Source organism: Chelonia mydas, chromosome 14, assembly GCF_015237465.2.
Source record: "Chelonia mydas isolate rCheMyd1 chromosome 14, rCheMyd1.pri.v2, whole genome shotgun sequence".
NCBI classification, from domain to species: Eukaryota; Metazoa; Chordata; order Testudines; family Cheloniidae; genus Chelonia; species Chelonia mydas.
In genome coordinates, this window is record NC_051254.2 from 9,551,337 (window position 1) to 9,569,283 (window position 17,947).

The following is a 17,947-nucleotide window of genomic DNA, read 5'->3' on the forward strand; positions in this document are numbered from 1 at the left end:
GGCATCAATCCGCCCTTGGCGGCGGCAGGAATTCGGCAGCAGGGACACAACACTTCTTCGGTCACCGGCGGCAATTCGGCGGCCGCACCATCACTCTGCCTCTGTGTTCGGCGGCAAGGTTTTTTGTTTTGTTTTTTTTGCTTGCTGGAGCCGGCCCTGCCTATACCGACACATACACGCTGTGCTGAGTGGAGTGTGAGGTGACATCTAGACTCTGCCAGTTCCTTGCCCATCACTGCCCACTCCACACTCACCTGCTTTGGGGACTAACTGGGCACTCTATGGCCCCATGGTCCAGCTTGTCTGCACAGAGATGCAAGGGGGATTCTTACTCCTTTCATTTCCTCGCATGGATAAGAAATCCAAGTACAATCTAGCTCAGCATGGAGAATTCTTTCATCCCAGAGTTGGTGCATGGAGTGATTGACTGGTGCTTCCAAAGGGCTTTGAATCCAAAGAGAGTTAAGTCGGAGTATTTTGAGAGATAGAGGGGAAAGGACCAGAGTTCAGTTCCTGTGCACTGTGGATGTGCCATGCAATACACTATTTCTGTAAGTTCAGTAATAACTGGTTTCACTGTCTACACTTAAAAAAAAAAAGTAAGTGAAATATTTATTTTCAAGAGCAGCACATTCCCAATTACCTGCTGAGATTGAGGTAGGTAACTCTGGTAAGGAAATGTTGAATGTTCTTCCCCTTTAGAAAAAGCAAGTTAAATAATTATAAATAATCAGAGTTTAATTATGGCTACTAAAGAGTTTTCAGTTAGACATTATGTAAATTTCAAGCAGTTTTATGTTTACTGAACATGCATAATAAAATAACCATGCTGGTGATTAATTTCTCACTCTTAAAGTTTAATTAAGAACTTTCAGGAAAGTCAGCCTAATAAACCAATCTATAAATCACAATTCAAGCCACTGAAAAATAACTTCCTGGCTTTTGAAAGATGCTTTTTGGGTGGAGATTCAGCCAGATTGTCCTGACCAGGTAGGGAAAGGTGTGCACCCGTTTCATAATATGATGGATGATCTTTATAGTCTAATGGGTGACACAAAACAAATCAGTTAAAATAAGTTTGCCATGAAATGAGTCTTGTTTCCCATTCTCAGTAGGGGAAATGTGGCAGTAAAGGCAAGTATTGAAGCATGAGCAATGTTGATTATTTTTGTAACTGCACCCATAGGACCCTGCCTATGTCAGGACCCTGCTAGAATGCTAGACTCTGCCTCCCAGCAAGTGTACGATCTTCAGGGCGTGGAGCAGAAAAGCAGCTCTCTGACCTTATGGAAAAAAATTGCATGGAACAAAGTTCCTATCTGCATGCATGTGGGGTGGAATTGTTTTCCCTTTGGTCTCTGTCTGTGTTTTTCACATGCTGGGATGTGCTCACCTAAAACTTTTGCCCACATGTCAGAGCAGGTTTGCAGATCTGTCAGTGCACAATATGGCCCCTGACTCATGGGTGAAGCATGTATGGAAAAACCATGCCATGTTTTTACAAATGCTTGATTTTCTTTTCTGTGTCTAGTTTTATTTCCCCCACCCCACCCTATTCTCCATTTTAAATAAGTGTTCAGTAATAAAAGCTAACTCCGAAAGGAAACGAGCCAGGTGAGCCCTGCAGAATTTCACACTGCATGCAGGAACAGAAAGCCTTTTCAGGAGAGTTGTTTGAATTAAAAAAAAAAGATGAAGGTTGGTTGCTCTGATGCCCATAGGGTAGGGTGCAAAATGGCTGTCTTGCTAAGTTCTCATTCCTATCCTTGCACTGAAAATTCATATGCTGTTGTTTTGAAATAGCTAGGAGAAGCTAATCTAAACAAATTCTCCTCTCAGGCCTGGTCTACTCCGGGGGGGGGGAGATCGATCTAAGATACGCAACTTCAGCTACGAGAATAGCGTAGCTGAAGTCGATGTATCTTAGATCGACTTAGAATCACTTACTTCACATCCTCGCGGTGCGGGATCAACGGCGGCCATTCCCCCGTCAACTCCGCTTCAACGGCAGAGCGATCAGGGATCGATTTATCGTGTCTACACTAGACACGATAAATCGATTCCCGATAGATCGATCACTAGCCGCCGATCCGGCGGGTAGTGTAGACGTGGCCTTAGTTACACCAGTGTAAATCCAGTGTTACTTCACTGAAATTAAACAACAGGGTTCTGTTACATGGTCTAACTGGTTGAGCTACTCTGGATTTACACCAATAACAGAAGATAATTTGGCTCATTTTGAATATAAAGAATTTCTGATTTAAATAAATCAAACCATTCCCTTTGTTTGTAGAAATATCTTCAGCAACAACACGGTGATTTACTAGGCAACATTTCACCCTAGGGTGTCAGGAGGAATAGGAAGTCAATGGAATAATTAACATCTAAGTTAGTGGGCTCACATGCTACCTATACACAAATCATTTTCTTGAGTCTGATGGTCTTAGTGTGGATCCCAACAGATCTTCCAAAAACATCTGGAAAAGGCTTGGCAAAGTCACTTTCCCTCTCTGTAAAATGGGTCTATTGATAAGTGACCTCCTTTGTAACATGCTTTGAGATGTACTGATCAAAAGCTCTATATAAGAGCTAGGCATCATTGCGGTTTGTACTGGAAAAAAAGTATCAAGTTCTAGGTAGTTCTCTAATTAACAAAATTGATTTGTCCTCAATCTTTGTGTCTTATGTGTACATTGTGTGGGACCTCTCCTTCAGAATCACTGCATTTCGCTATTCAGTGATGAGTCACCTCCTCTCTGTCGTGATCTAACAAATACAAGAGCATCTGCAGCAGGATTCTGGGGCCTGATTCTGATCTCCACTGGTTTTACACCAGTGTTCTGTAATTCCATGGACTTCAGTCAGTTACTCCTAAGACGGTTATAAATTAGAGGAGAATCAGGCTCCATGCCTTCACACTTGGCAAAGGGACTGTACTGGATCAGCATCGTATTTTCCATTCCCAAAGGTAGGGAAAGGCACTTAGATGGAATCTTGCTCTCCGCCAAATTACCAGTTGCCTTAGGTCCTTATTGCTTAGTGATACGTCCTGTTCCAGTATACATAGTCTGCTTTCTCTCAGCACGTTCCTAAGAATCCTGACAGTCAATTTCATCTGACTCCTCCCCAAACAGAGTTTTAAGTATAAACACCCCACACACACACACATATTTCAGCTTTGATGGTTGGTAATTTATTGCAATTTGAAACTTCCCTTTGATTCCTGTAGTTGCTTGTTGATTCTCATCTTTCCATCATCCTGTCAGGTAGAGTGTATCAACGGACGAAAATGACCCAGTCAGTAACGGCTCCCTCACTGTTCCAGCTGTTCCAGCTAGCTGGTTGCAGAACGTGCTTCTCCAATGTTAAAATATGGTCAATTTTCCCATTGCTTTGTTTGGCCTTTTAAATGCTCCTTTACTGTCTTAGTCTGTCCTGTCAATATGTTTGTTTGCTCGCTCCTCCAAAAGTTCTTAGCTTCCTCCATTAGAAACACTCAAGAGAGCTCTGCACAGATATCTAGCTCTGGCTCCATCACCATAGTGCCTAAGTTTATCCTCCGACTCCTCACATGAGGCAGGGACATAGAATCATAGAATATCAGGGTTGGAAGGGACCTCAGAAGGTCATCTAGTCCAACCCCCTGCTCAAAGTAGGACCAATCCCCAATTTTTGCCCTGATCCCTAAGTGGCCCACTCAAGGATTGAACTCACAACTGTGGGTTTAGCAGGCCAATGCTCAAACCACTGAACTGTCCCTCCCCATATTCTTATCCCTCATCTGACAGATGGAGAATTGAGGCCCCCAGAGATTAATTGATTTGCCCAAGATTACAAGTGACTCTGGAAACAGAACCAGATTCCAGGAGTCTCAATCTAATGCTTTAACCACAAGACCGTCCTTCCTCCTGTCTGAGCTGTTCTTTTCTTTCCCACTTGCATTTCTCTGCCCTAGATGTGCTCTGCGGGAGCAGCCCCTTCCCTCAATAATGCCAGTGTGTCGCCTCTGTCTTGCTCCATGGTCCATCTCTTCTGCAGGTAGAGCAGAGGTTACAAGTGGGCAGGTTGCAGCTTTCGCCCTGTCGGGGGTGGACACACAGGAGGGGTATGTTTCAAATACTGGCAATGCTACCCAGCAGATTACATTCCAGCCAGAACTGTCAGTGCTGAGCCCTAGCCCTAAAGCACCACGGAATCCCAAATCCTAGTTCAGAGCTGGACACAACCTGCTCCGCCTCTTTCTAGGGTGCAGTGGGAAGCATCCATGAGCAGAGATCCCTGATTAGCTTCACTGTCTCCGCCTCTCCTCCTGAAGGCTTGGGTGAGTGGGCAAATAAAGAACTGCCCCCCCCCTTCACCAACATTCCTTGGGGACTTCCCCACCTATGTCCCAATCCAGCAAAGCACTTAGCTTCAATCCTGTGCAGAGTCAGAGGGATTCCCCGTGTGCTTAAAGATAAGAACAAGCTTTCAGGCCCTAGACTCTTATTTCTCTAAAAGTCCCTGTTGAGGAAACCATGCAGAGGCAAGACACAGCAGACCCCTGCATTTATACCTGTATTCTCAATTTGCCAGGATACTGAATTGCTGTTTTGAGGGGGTTATAGCATTGTGTGTTGCTATTTTTCCTGTTTTTGCAATATTTAAACTGTGGGTTTATGAGGAGCCTGGGGTTGTAGTCTGGTAGGGATTTGTTTCCAACAATGCCTACAAAAATCCGCATGGGGCTCAGGGGCTATTTCAGCAAGATATTCCTGAACAGCTCTTCACTCTGGATTAGACCCAGACTATTTCTTTAGACACCCAGACAGTGCAGAGCTCAGATTTGGCCAATAGATCCAAAGCAGTACGGCCCATAACTGTCACTCGCAAATGAATATCATGCCTTTGTGAGTGCCATGTGACTGCAGGTAAATAATGTGACAGCTGCTTCTGGGAGACATACATAACCTGATTGACTGGCTTTGGTATTAAAGAGTCTAGCAGAACTTGCCCTGGTTTGACAAGATGGAGATTGTACTTGTATGCATGTATCTGATCTGGGAACCTCCCTGTTTTGCTGATGTGGATATAAAGTGAAATTCACACGGCCTATGCATCACTACGCATCACGTAAGTCCCCCATGAGCTCCTGAGTGCTCCTTTGAAAATCCCAGCAATAGGACTTAAGTGGTGCCTAGCTCGTGTGCTGGTTCTCTGCATAGGGGTGACTTCTGCCCTGAATGAAAGGGGTAGTTGCTGCAGCTGGTTATTAGGTTTCTGTATGAGTGATCACCTCCCTCTGTGGTGCATAACACTGCATTGTGAAGTGTCCCATTTAAGTGTCATACTGACTTACAACATGACCTAATATAATTTATGGGACATTTGAAATGTACAGAGAACTGCTCTTTTTACCTAGAGTAAATGTTCCTTGTCGGGTGGGCCAAGTTGTATACAGTGCTATATTAAATCCGAAGCTTTCAACCCATCAACACCCTAAGATACCTAGACCGACCATGTTGGAAATGGAAGGCATTAGCCACACAGCGCATACCACACAGCAACACCCCTTGTGTCTCAATCTTGTCTGTGGCCCGCCTGTATTGTTGAGTGCCAGTGTCATTCATTGAACAGGGCATGAGAGTGGAAATCATGAGGCCTGGGGTCCTGTGCCAGCTTTGCAATTGACTCCCTGTGCCTCAATTTCCTCGTCTGCTCTTTGGCTGTATAGATTATGAGCTCCTTGGAGCAGGAATTGTCTTTTGCTGTGTGTATGTACAGCACCTTGCACAATGGGGCAGCAATCTCCATTGGGGTTTCTAGGCTCTAATGTAATGCCAGCCAGGGTGAGCAGCTAATGGTAGACTTTGTGGGTGGATCACCTGCTGGCTTGAGCACAGAAATGGAATTGATGTGTGTCTGGATGGTGGATTTTTATAATGTGGACATCATCCTGTAGCTACATTGTAATGATGGGTGAAAGGTCCCGTCCTTGTGCATGTGTGCTTGCCCACATGTGCATGTGCATACATGAAAACATATATGTGCACATGCACTTGACTTTTATCTCTGTTGCATAAAATCCAGCATCATGACAAATGAGTTCCATGATAAAATACATCCTTTGGTTACTGTATGTCCTTTAGCAAATCATTAGACCTATTGTGATGGGCAGGGGAAAGACACTGCAGTGTGTATCATAGGACTCCTCGTGTGAGTAAGGGCTACACACATGCTTAAACCTTTGCAAGATTGGGCCCCAAAGTGCTTGAAGCGCAGAACCCTTTAAAAACCTGAATCATGAGAACTGGAGAGCCCTAAATGAATAAACTTCTCTTTCCTGCTCTCTGAGAAATTAAACATGTGCCAAATATAATTATAAAATTAACATTCATGGGCAGAGAGGAAGAGAAATATTTTCCATAGAAGTCTCTGGGGGATTTGGATCCACATTTCTGGAGTCTTCCTTGGGGAGCATTTACATGAATTCCAGTGCGACTGTTTCCCTGATTGTAATGCGTGATCTATTTAGCAGCAGTGCCTGATGGTTGGAGAGAATTCAGCTAGCTCAATTTGCTCTGGGACACCAAGCCTCAGAGCACATATCCAAGACATTGGTAGAGAAACCATTTCCTATCACCCCAATGCAGCTATGTGCTAGAGATGGGATTGAGCTATAAAGTGCCAAACTATCCTGAGCCAAACCACCTCAAAAGTCAGGGATGTTCTGATCTGGGGTATTTTTCTGCCCATTACAAACATGGGGTGCCGGGGTGAAATTTGGGTGTGCTTAGATGCGCTATGAGCCCATCTCTGCTGTACTAAGAGGCAGTTTCCAGAGCCTGGGATTTAGACTCACAAGACCTGGGCTGTGATCTCAGCTCTGCTGTCTAATGTTGAGCTAATCATTTTACTGCTCCGTACCGCAGTTTCCCCATCTGTTAAAGGGATATTCTCTTTAGGTTCTTTCACCAGGCTCCTCTGGGTGGTATCTGACCATAATAATACTTACTCTTCCTTTGTAAAATGCTTTGATAATTCCAGGAGAAAGCTGCCATATGGCAGTACAGCAAATATTATTATTCATTACGGTTAGTTTAAATTTTTGTGTCACCTTTTCTTCCCACTGAAAAGTTAGTTTATGACAAAAGGAATATTTTCACAGAATGTACCTGCTTTTTGTTGGGAAACCCACATCTGAACATTTTCAGCGGAAAACTTCTTGGGTTTTGGCATTTTTGCCATTTATTTTCATTTTCAGTTTTTTGATAAAAAAAGTCAAAATTTCCCACTGAAAATTTCCACAAAAAACATTCCCGCCTCCCCATCCCCATTTTCATTGATATCCATATGGAGTGGGAGGGACATTTTCTGACCAGCTGTGTTATTAACGACCACAGGAGCATGTTAGTTTATTTAGCTAGTGGTTAGCTTTGTTGCAGAGCAATTGCTGCAACAAGTCAATCAAAGCCAAGTTTCTGTCCCATTGTGGAGCCCGTCCTTCACAAGGCTGAAGGGTGACAGGGAGATGCTCTTCAGTGAGTGCTAGAAGGGAGTGTCTCATGTGTCTTCAGGTACGGATCAGCCCTCTTGTTCCTTGCTACTTCCCTGAAGTCCACTTGGGACTTCACTGTTGCTCGTCTAATTATGGTGGGAGGTGCCCAGATACAACGGTGATGGGCAACAGAACAAAACCCGAAGACAGATACTTAAAATGTTTCTTTTTACTCACAACACAAAGGCTGCAGCTCTCTCTGTCCCAAGGACCTGATCCTGCAATATGAAGCACACAGCCAGACGAGTGCAGCCAGGTGCTATACTTGGTAGGATCAGAGCCTCATCAGCAAGGTTGTCAGCCTACAAGGTATTGTCTCCAGGGATAGATCCCAGAATAGATAACTACAATCTGAGAGAGAGAGAGAGAGAGAGAGAGAGAGAGAGGGTGTGTATTATTTCCTCACGGATACTGGCTCTTTTCCAGTAGCTATATTCACATGGAACAATCTTAACACCATTCAGTTGCCATAAAGGTGGCTGGTACGGTTATCTAGCAGCTGCATATCCCAGACACACATTTTGTTGCTTATTTTACCAGGCTTGTTTTAGTTTAGCTTAAATCCTTTAGGAATCAGAATAAACTGTACTATGTCCCCCTTAAAGCAAAATGAGTTTGTCCACTGATTTAAAACAAGTGTTTAAAAACTGATTTTAATTACAAGGTGTGCAACTGTCTTATGTAGACAGTGCCTTAAAGTGCATTGAGGCTTGATTTGAAAAGATAGGAGCTTTACCAGGAGAGCTGGAACAACCCAGTACTCAACAAACACCTTTTCCACCCTCTCCGGCCAAAGCAGACAGGTCAAAGATGAAGGATTTGATCAGGAATGAGGTGCGGGGGGTGGGGAGGGGATAGTATAAAGGCTTGTTTACACACAAACTTGCACTGACTTAAGTAAGATGGTTTAATTAAGCAAGTGTGTGGACCCTCTTCTTTCAATCTGTTTCAGTTTAGCTTAAAGCGATTCCTGATCAGCTGACGCTGACACAACAAGCCTAGGTCAAACTGAACGAAGTGGCCACATAGCCTTTAGCACTGGTTTCAATAAAGTGGTTTAAAATCACACCTCAAGTTAAACCAGTGGAATCCTGCATGCAGCCAAGCCCTACATCGCGAATTCCCAAAGGGGGCCGAAGGGAGTTAGGTGCCTAAATCCCACTGACTGTCCAAAGGTGGGACTTTGAAATCTCAGCCTAAATCTTTCCCATGTTCTCAGTATGAAAAAACAGGCATGGGTGGCAAAGATTAAACAAAGGAGAGGGATAAAGGGTCTGCCCCTGCATCCCAAATCACCCACTGCTGGGTTCAGTGTGAGTTTTGGGGGTGCAAAGAAAGGTAGAACCAGACTCCTCAGTTGGCAAACTTCCAGTGATGGGAATGGCAGTGAAGGGAGAAGCAAGCCCCAAATTTCTGTCTTATTCCAGATTAATCACAAATTAGAGAAGGAAAAACTAACCTGAAGGTTCAAGTCCTGTTGTTCAAGTGAATTCATGGGAGTCGTCAAAAATTGAGAGGAGTCTTGCCCAAAGTGCTGAAGAATGTACAGTACGTTGCAAGATTTAATGTCTCATTTACCTCCAGCATCAGCTGGCTCTGTGCACCTCAGGCACCGCCCCAGAAATAGATCTGGCACCTCGATTTGTTAGTACATTGCATTTGTGCCCTGTGACGGGTTGGGCTGGAGTGGCCAGATATCTATCACCTAAGAGCTTTTTTATCTAACCTTGCTGGCTACAGCACAAACTGCTTCTGGTCCTCTCCCGTTTCCCCAGGGAAGCTGTAGCATTCCATACAGGCAGCAAGGCAGGTGATCCATCAGGGACAGATCTATACTGCAGAGGGTCCCTTCCCTGCAACATAGAGTGTTTGGTGAGACCCAAGGCTTGGATTTTGGGGTAGGCATCTCAGCTTCACATCTCTGCATGCTTAATCAGTTAGGTCCCTCTGCACATATGAGCGGTGGGAGGGTTCTGAAATGACAGGCTAAGGAACAGGGGGTCCTCTGCATGCAGGAAGACCTTCCAAAATCGAAAAATATGACTGTGTGTGGCCTCACAGGCTACCTCTGGGTTGTTTCACCCTCCATGCCCCAGCTGTAACTGCAGGACCAGCTGTGGCAGGCTCGGCGGACTTGGGACTGCAGGCTCAAGGTCTGGTTAGCAGCAGTGCTGAGCACCCATAGTTTCCATTCACTTCAGCCAGAGTTGTGGGTGCTTAGCATCTTCTTAACTGAGGACTGCATCAGCTTTACCTGCCTCTGGTAACAAGATGGATGGTGGTTGCTCTCCAGTGATCAGGCAAGATCGTTTCACGTAATAAATTAACTAAATGATTCTTGGCATGGGTTGCAAACAGGCAGTGGGTAGTGACCTCCTTGTCTTTCTGATACTGCTAAATGGGAGGGAGGTCTCAACTAGTTCCTGGTTAGCTGAGATAAACCCATCTGAGGGTGTCTTGGGCTGGAAAAGGGGGAAGACCACTGATTTAGGACAACTGGAATTGTACTGGGGGGGTGAATTTCACCCACAGTGTTGCCAGCTGTCATGATTTTATCATAAGCCTCATGATATTTTTAAAGTCCTAGCTTCTGGAGTCCTGTTAGTACGTGAGAATCTCAGCATTCATTAAAAAAAAAAGTTTCTCGCTCTTGTGGTTTTAGAGAATAGCTTGAAAACATGACTCAAGTGTAACCTGAAAGTTTCAAAGGCCAGAAGACAAATAAAAAAGTTGCCTTTAAAAATAATGAGATATTTAGGGGGAAAAATCAGAATTTTTGAGGGCCCAACTCATAACTGTTGAATGGTTGGGGCTGGCAATACTGTGTGTATTTTCTGTGCTTGGATTATTTGTATGGCTTTATGTGCATTATGAAAAAAGCAGATCACTTTGTTGGACTAGCGCCAAACCAAACTGTAACATACACTAAAAATTCTATAGGGCAGTGGAAGTGAATACAAAGGGGTAAGATATCACTTCAGCAGTACAGGCAGAAAAAAGTACAGTACAGAAGAGGAGAATTATATGGTTTATTGCTTGTGTTTATGGCCAGAAAGAAAATACTGTATCTATATATCTATAGATATATATACACACTGTATATTGCAATTATAGAACAAAATTGAATTATAGCTTTATAAATAAAATCCACATATGCTGATTTATGAGAGATTTATTTCTCAGCCTTTGAAACGAGGCTTGGCTTGACTTTTTAAAACCGGTCATTTGCTGAAAGCAAGCCTGTAATTCAGGAAGGGGCAAAATCAGAAGTTTGCTGATTTGACAGCCTGACAAATGCCAATCCCTGCACAGCTCTGTTTCACATGAGCATGCAGGATTTCCCAGCTATGGGATAGGAGGCAGGGCAGCTGTTTGGGCCATTTTGGAAAATGCACCTAAAACAACATTTTTTTACATTAATAAAAACTTGAAAAAATAGTTTTGTTTTTTCCCCTTCATTATTTTTAAAACCAGAGTGGCACATAATTAAAGCTGAAGAAAGAGTGAATGATCATTACACAATACAGCCATCAAAGAGTTCCACTCCTGACTTCTTGCTGCATGCGCAAAAAAATGTGATTGCTACCCCTATAATGAGCGGGAATCCACAAACAACTGGAATAGAGTCTTTAGCATGTTGGGACAGGATCAGGGCCTATTATAACGTGTTTGTTAAAGGCAAGATTGTGAGCTTTTTAGTCACATTGTGTAACTGCTCACCCACGTCCCATTGATGTCTCGTAGGTACTAAGTCATTCAGTCTTAGCTCCTCAAAGGTAGTTAGGCACCTACACGCTTTGGAGGTTCTGGGCTGTAGGCCTTTTTGAAAATTTTACTGAAAGGGGCTTGCCCCAGGGGTCACACGGAAAGCCTGTGGTAGAGATTAATCCAGATATTCTGAGCCCCCACCCAGGGCCTCACCCATAAAACCTCCTTTCTGCCCATGGAAAATAAATTATAACTTCAGTAGGGTAGGTAAATTCCCAACTGCACAAAGAAGATGTCTCTAAAGTAGAGGTCCCCAATCTGTGCGGTGTGCCCCCCTTGGCACAGAGGAACATTTGTGGGGGCGGGGTGTGGCTGGGGCCTTGGCCAGCAGGGAGGGAGCGCCCGGGGATCTGCTCCCAGCCGTGGCTGCTGTCCACGGTTCCACTCCTGCCCCAACTTGGCCCCCTTACCTCTGTCCATGTCTTACCCCACCCCCCCAGCCAGGAGACTGGGGGACCTGAGGTAAGGATTTTGGGAACCACTGCTTTAAAGAGAAAGCAAGAGCTGCTGGAGTTCTCAGCTACCAGAGGTGAAATAGGATTTTAAAAATGTCATGCTGAATCTATAAAGAACCATGGTTTGGAGTAATAACTGCCTGTATACAGCATATTCTGCTCATGATCCGAAGGAAACCAGCAGCAAGCAATTCTGAGTTCAAAGAAAGAAATTCACCACCATAGCCACTTTATCTCTCTCCTAAGACATGCCATCAGATGTTTAAAGGGCCGTTGCTGGGCAATACCTTGCTTTTATGTCTACTCCACAAAATGGGTTGTTTTTGTCTCTTTTAAAGTTTGGTTTGTGGCTTTTGCTAATGGCCGTCCCAGCACACAGCCAAGGTTTCCTTTCACAATGAACAGATATAAGTCGACTGCGTGGGCTCCCGGAGAGCGGGGCCGGCGCTAGATGACAGCTCTGTCTCAGCACTGACTCAAGCACCTTTCAGGTTTCAGAGTAACAGCCGTGTTAGTCTGTTAGGCTATGCATCCGATGAAGTGAGCTGTAGCTCACGAAAGCTCATGCTCAAATAAACTGGTTAGTCTCTAAGGTGCCACAAGTACTCCTTTTCTTTTTAAGCACCTTTCACTAACACATTCCATCAGTGCTAGACGAGAGACTTGTCAGGCAGGGAGCAAACAGTGGGTGAAGCAAAGGAAGCATTTACAGTTTGCTGCTGTGAAAGGGGACAAGATAAATCAATAGGAACTAAATTACACGACCAGGTGCCCTCACACCTACTTTGGCAACTCTGTTAAAATCCATTGCCTCGAACTTGCCAGAGAACTTATTTGCACTAAGAGTGAGTTAAGATTTTAACGCATGAGTGATGCTCATTTCTGGGACCACGTCAAAAACACAGTGAGAGGAAGAGCTTAAAAGAGACAAAAATTCTGAAAGCTAGTCACAGCACATCGCTGCTAGATAAATATTTCGGGGGGGGGGGGTATGGAAAATTAAATCAAATACAACTGACTATAAATGAGATGATTAACAAACAAACCAATCAGTTTTAACCAACGCAGTACATCAATAGCAATACTGCAGGCAGGGTCAGTAAAACTACTGGATAAGAAGACAAATTAAATCAGTTGTTTGAGTGTAATATGCCAGCCAGATCTTACCACAGCTTTTGTGGGTTGAGCTTTTAGGAAACTGGCATAGTGCTGTTCATCCCAAGCTCTCAAAGAACTTGGCAAATGATCAGCAAAGCGTCACAATGCCCGCTGAGGTTGGTAAACTGAGGCATAGAGCAGCTTTGTCACTTGCAAAACGTGCAAGTCAATAGCAGGCCCAGGCATGGAATTCAGGTGTCCTGGCTCCTAACCTCCTATTCTTACACTTGTCCCACATGGCTTTCAGTAGCTGTTCGACTTGGCTGACAGTGATGTCATGGTCATGGCTGTAAAACAGCCGGTTCCAGGCCCAGGAGAGCCAGGAGGGACTCCATGACCCTAGCACACTCCATTTGGAGAGGGGGAAGGGCTGAACCCATGCCGTCTGCACAGCAGAGGCTCATCCAGCTCTGTTCCAAACCCACCAAGCAAAGCAGTGCACGGAAACCCTTGTGGTAACAGGTGCCGCACTATGGCAGGTGTGTAAATTATGGTGTGGTTTTTCCGGATCCTGCCTCTACCCTAGCTCAGAGACTCTGCAGAAGATGTGGGAACAGGAGTCACTTCCTACTGCCTAATCTGCTCTGGTTCCATGTTTGGACCTTAGAAAAGCTGAACGAGCACAAGTCCATGGGTCCGGATGCGCTGCATCCGAGGGTGCTAAAGGAGTTGGCGGTTGTGATTGCAGAGCCATTGGCCATTATCTTTCAAAACTCTTGGCGATCAGGGGAGGTCCCGGACGACTGGAAAAAGGCTAATGTAGTGCCCATCTTTAAAAAAGGGAAGAAGGAGGATCCTGGGAACTACAGGCCAGTCAGCCTCACCTCAGTCCCTGGAAAAATCATGGAGCAGGTCCTCAAGGAATCAATTCTGAAGCACATAGAGGAGAGGAAAGTGATCAGGAACAATCAGCATGGCTTCACCCAGGGCAAGTCATGCCTGACTAATCTAATTGCCTTCTATGACGAGATAACTGGCTCTGTGGATGAGGGGAAAGCAGCGAACGTATTCCTTAACTTTAGCAAAGCTTTTGATACGGTCTCCCACAGTATTCTTAACAGCAAGTTAAAGAAGTATGGGTTGGATGAATGGACTATAAGGTGGATAGAAAGCTGGCTAGATCACTGGGCTCAACGGGTAGTGATCAATGGCTCCATGTCTAGTTGGCAGCCGGTGTCAAGCAGAGTGTCCCAAGGGTCAGTCCTGGCGCCGGTTTAGTTCAATATTTTTATTAATGATCTGGAGGATGGCATGGACTGCACCCTCGGCAAGTTTGCAGATGACACTAAACTGGGAGGAGTGGTAGATACGCTGGAGGGTAGGGATAGGATACAGAGGGACCTAGACAAATTAGAGGATTGGGCCAAAAGAAATCTGATGAGGTTCAACAAAGACAAATGCAGAGTCCTGCACTTAGGACAGAAGAATCCCATGCATTGCTACAGACTAGGGACCGAATGACTAGGCAGCAGTTCTTCAGAAAAGGACCTAGGGGTTACAGTGGATGAGAAGCTGGATATGAGTCAACAGTGTGCCCTTGTTGCCAAGTAGGGGCATTGCCAGCCGATCGAGGGAAGTGATCGTTCCCCTCTATTCGACACTGGTGAGGCCTCATCTGGAGTACTGTGTCCAGTTTTGGGCCCCACACTACAAGAAGGATGTGGAAAAATTGGAAAGCGTCCAGCAGAGGGCAACAAAAATGATAAGGGGACTGGAACACATGACTTATGAGGAGAGGCTGAGGGAACTGGGATTGTTTAGTCTGCAGAAGAGAAGAATGAGGGGGGATTTGATAGCTGCTTTCAACTACCTGAAAGGGGGTTCCAAAGAGGATGGATCTAGATTGTTCTCAGTGGTAGCAGATGACAGAACGAGGAGTAATGGTCTCAAGTTGCAGTGGGGGAGGTCTAGGCTGGATATTAGGAAAAACTTTTTCACTGGGAGGGTGGTGAATCACTGGAATGCATTACCTAGAGAGGTGGTTGAATCTCCTTCCTTTGAGGTTTTTAAGGTCAGGCTTGAGAAACCCCTGGCTGGGTGATTTAGTTGGGGATTGGTCCTGCTTTGAGCAGGGGGTTGGACTAGATACCTCCTGAGGTCCCTTCCAACCCTGATATTCTATGATTCTGTGGCCTTCCATTGCTATCATGAGGTAGGGTGACAAATGTGATAAATTGGAGGGGACTATGGGGGTGTAATAGGTAGCCTATATAAGACAATGCCCCCCAATATCGGGATGGTCCTGCTCTTATCGGGACATCTGGTCCCCCTATCATGCAGAACCAGCCCGCTTGTAGCAGAATGACTGACGTCTTAGGGTACATCTACACAGCAAAAAAACCAAACAAAACAGCAGCAGCAAGTCTCAGAGCCCAGGAAGAGAGAGTCAGGCTCACACTCTGGCCCTAAATAGAGCCGTGCAGCCGTTTTGGCTCAGGCTGGAGCTTGGGCTCTGAAACACCTCCCTGCCCCAAGGCCTCAGAACCCAAGTGCCAGTCTGAGCTGGAATGGCTATATGATGATTTTTAGTGCTTTAGCATGAGCCCAAGTCTGTAGACCCCAGGCTCTGAGATTCACTGCTGTGGGTTATTTTTTTTTCTGTGTAGTTGTACCCTTAGTGGTTAGTGCACAGGAATGAGACTCAGGAGAGCTGAGGGCTAGCCCAGCTCTGCCACAGATGTCCTGTGTGGTGTACTAAGAACTGATGAAATTGCAAACTGTTGTTTTAAGCGTGTGTGAGTGGCGGTGGAAGGGGGAGTGTGTTCCTGGTCCTGCTTGCAGGCTAGGGGGCTCTGTAGTGAAGCATTTGGGGAGCAGCAGTCTGAACAAAGCAAGCTTCCAGCAAGGTGGGGGATGAGTTATGTGTCTCTGCCTTAAGGACCAGCCTGTTTCCTGCCTCTGTGTTTTGGGGTTCGCCTGTGTCATCATTCTGTATTCTAGGAAATAAAGTAGGCTTACGCTGTAACCTGCAACCAAGAGTAGTTATGTTCATATCTAACGTGTCCGTGTGTACTCTGTGATCATAAAACTGTGTAACTTTAGGTAAGTCATTTAACCCCAGTTTCCTTTTGTATTAAGAGAGGATAATACCACCTTCCTTGGTGTTGTGTGGCTTCATTTACATGTGTGAGAGCTTCAGATAGAAGAAGCTATAGAAGCATAAGAACATAAGAACTGCCATACTGGATCAACCCATCGTCCATCTAACCCAGTATCCTGTCTCTAACAGTGGCTGACACAGTGTACAGCCAGGGCAATTATGGAATGAACAACACCTGTCTTCCGTGCCTGGCTTCTGGCAGTCAGAGGTTTAGGGTCACGCCACACATGGGGTTACGTCCCTGACCACCTTGGTAATAGCCACAGATGAATTTATCCTCCATGAACTTATCCAGTTCTTTTCTTAACCCAGTTATATTTTTGGCCACCACATCATCCCATAGCAATGAGTTCCACAGGTTAGCTGTGCATTTGTGAAAAAATACTTCCTCTTGTTTGTATTAAACCTGCTCCTATTCATTTCTTCAGCTGATCCCTGCATTTTGTATTGTGTGAAAGGTAAATAACACATCTCAATTCTCTTTTTCCACACCATTCATGATTTTATAGACCTCTGTCATATTTCCCTTAGCTGTCTTTTCTAAGATGAACAACCTTAATCCTTTTAGTTGCTCCTCTTATGGAAGCCATTCCTTACACTTGATCATCTTTGTTGCCCTTCTCTGAACCTTTTCCAGTTCCCCTATATCCTTTTTGACACAGGGCAACCACAGTATTCAAGGTGTGATCTCACCATAGATTTATATAGTTATATTTTCTATTCCTTTCTTAATAGTTCCTACCATTCTGTCAGCCTTTTTGACTGGTGCTGCACATTGAGCAGTTTTCAGAGAATTATTCACAGTGACTCCAAGATCTCTTTCTTGAGTGGTAACAGCTAATTTAGAACCCAGCACTGTACATGTAGAGTTCGGATTATTTTTTCCAATGTGCATTACTTTACACTTATCAACTCTGAATTTCATCTGCCATTGTATTGCCCAGTCACCTAGTTATGAGAGATCCTACTCCTCATAGTCTGCTTTGAATTTAACAATCTTGAATAATTTTGTATCATCTGCCCACTTTGCCACTGTTCACCCCCTTTCCAGATCATTTATGAATATGTTGAACAGCACAGAGCCCAGTACAGAGCCTTCAGGGACACCACTATTTACTTCTCTCCCTTCTGAAAAGTGACTGTTTATTCTTACCCTTTGTTTCCTCTCTTTCAAGCTGTTACTGATGTAACAGAGGACCTTCCTGCTTATCTCATGGCTACTTAGAATCCTTAAGAGCCTTTGGTGAGGGGCCTTGTCAAAGCCTTTCTGAAAATCCAAGTACACATGAAGAATTAATAGCAAGGATGTGCAATAAAAATCCAAACTGCACATAAAACACATGCCCTGTAAATCAGAAGAGAATTTTAGGCTCCCTCTGCACAATGGGTCTGATGTGCACATCATATGGCAACAACTACTGGTTAGGCATACAGGCTGTAAACTTAGGCTGTAAAATCTTCAGGGCAGGGATCTTGGCCAAGATTTTTAAAAATGACTAGCAATTTTGGGAGCCTCAATTTTTGGGTGCCCAACTCGAGACACCTTAAAGGGGCGTGATTTTCAAAGGTTGGATGCTCAGCACTTTCAGAAAATCTGGCCCCTTTAAGAGATCTCAAATTGGACACCCAAAATCACTAGTCATTTTTGTAAATCTTGACACATTTTTTCATATGCCTTTGTACAGCCCCTAGCACATAGGGGCTCCAATCTGGAGTGGGGTATTTGGGCTCTGCTGTGCTATAAACAAACAATAAAAATACTCTTAGGAACGGTACCTAAAGAAATTCTTTCCTACTGAATCACTGCTGGTTTCCTGCAAAACAGAAAGGAGAACTCAGAATTTTTAATTTTTTTTTATCCTTGAGCGGGTTGTTGGAAACATCTTGAGAAAAGCACTAGCACAGCAATGTTCATTTTGCACTTCAGTC

The 17,947-nt window shown here is 44.6% G+C and overlaps 1 long non-coding RNA gene across 1 annotated transcript; it reads right to left on the bottom strand.

The window, feature by feature from the left end:
- Nucleotides 1-723: 723 nt before the first annotated feature.
- LOC114018274 lies at nt 724-13,578 on the bottom strand. Its single transcript, XR_006285639.1, has 3 exons — nt 12,386-13,578; nt 7,715-12,244; nt 724-4,079 (listed from the first exon to the last, which is right to left on the bottom strand). It is a non-coding gene; the product is annotated as an uncharacterized LOC114018274 (long non-coding RNA).
- Between the last annotated feature and the right edge of the window lie 4,369 nt (nt 13,579-17,947).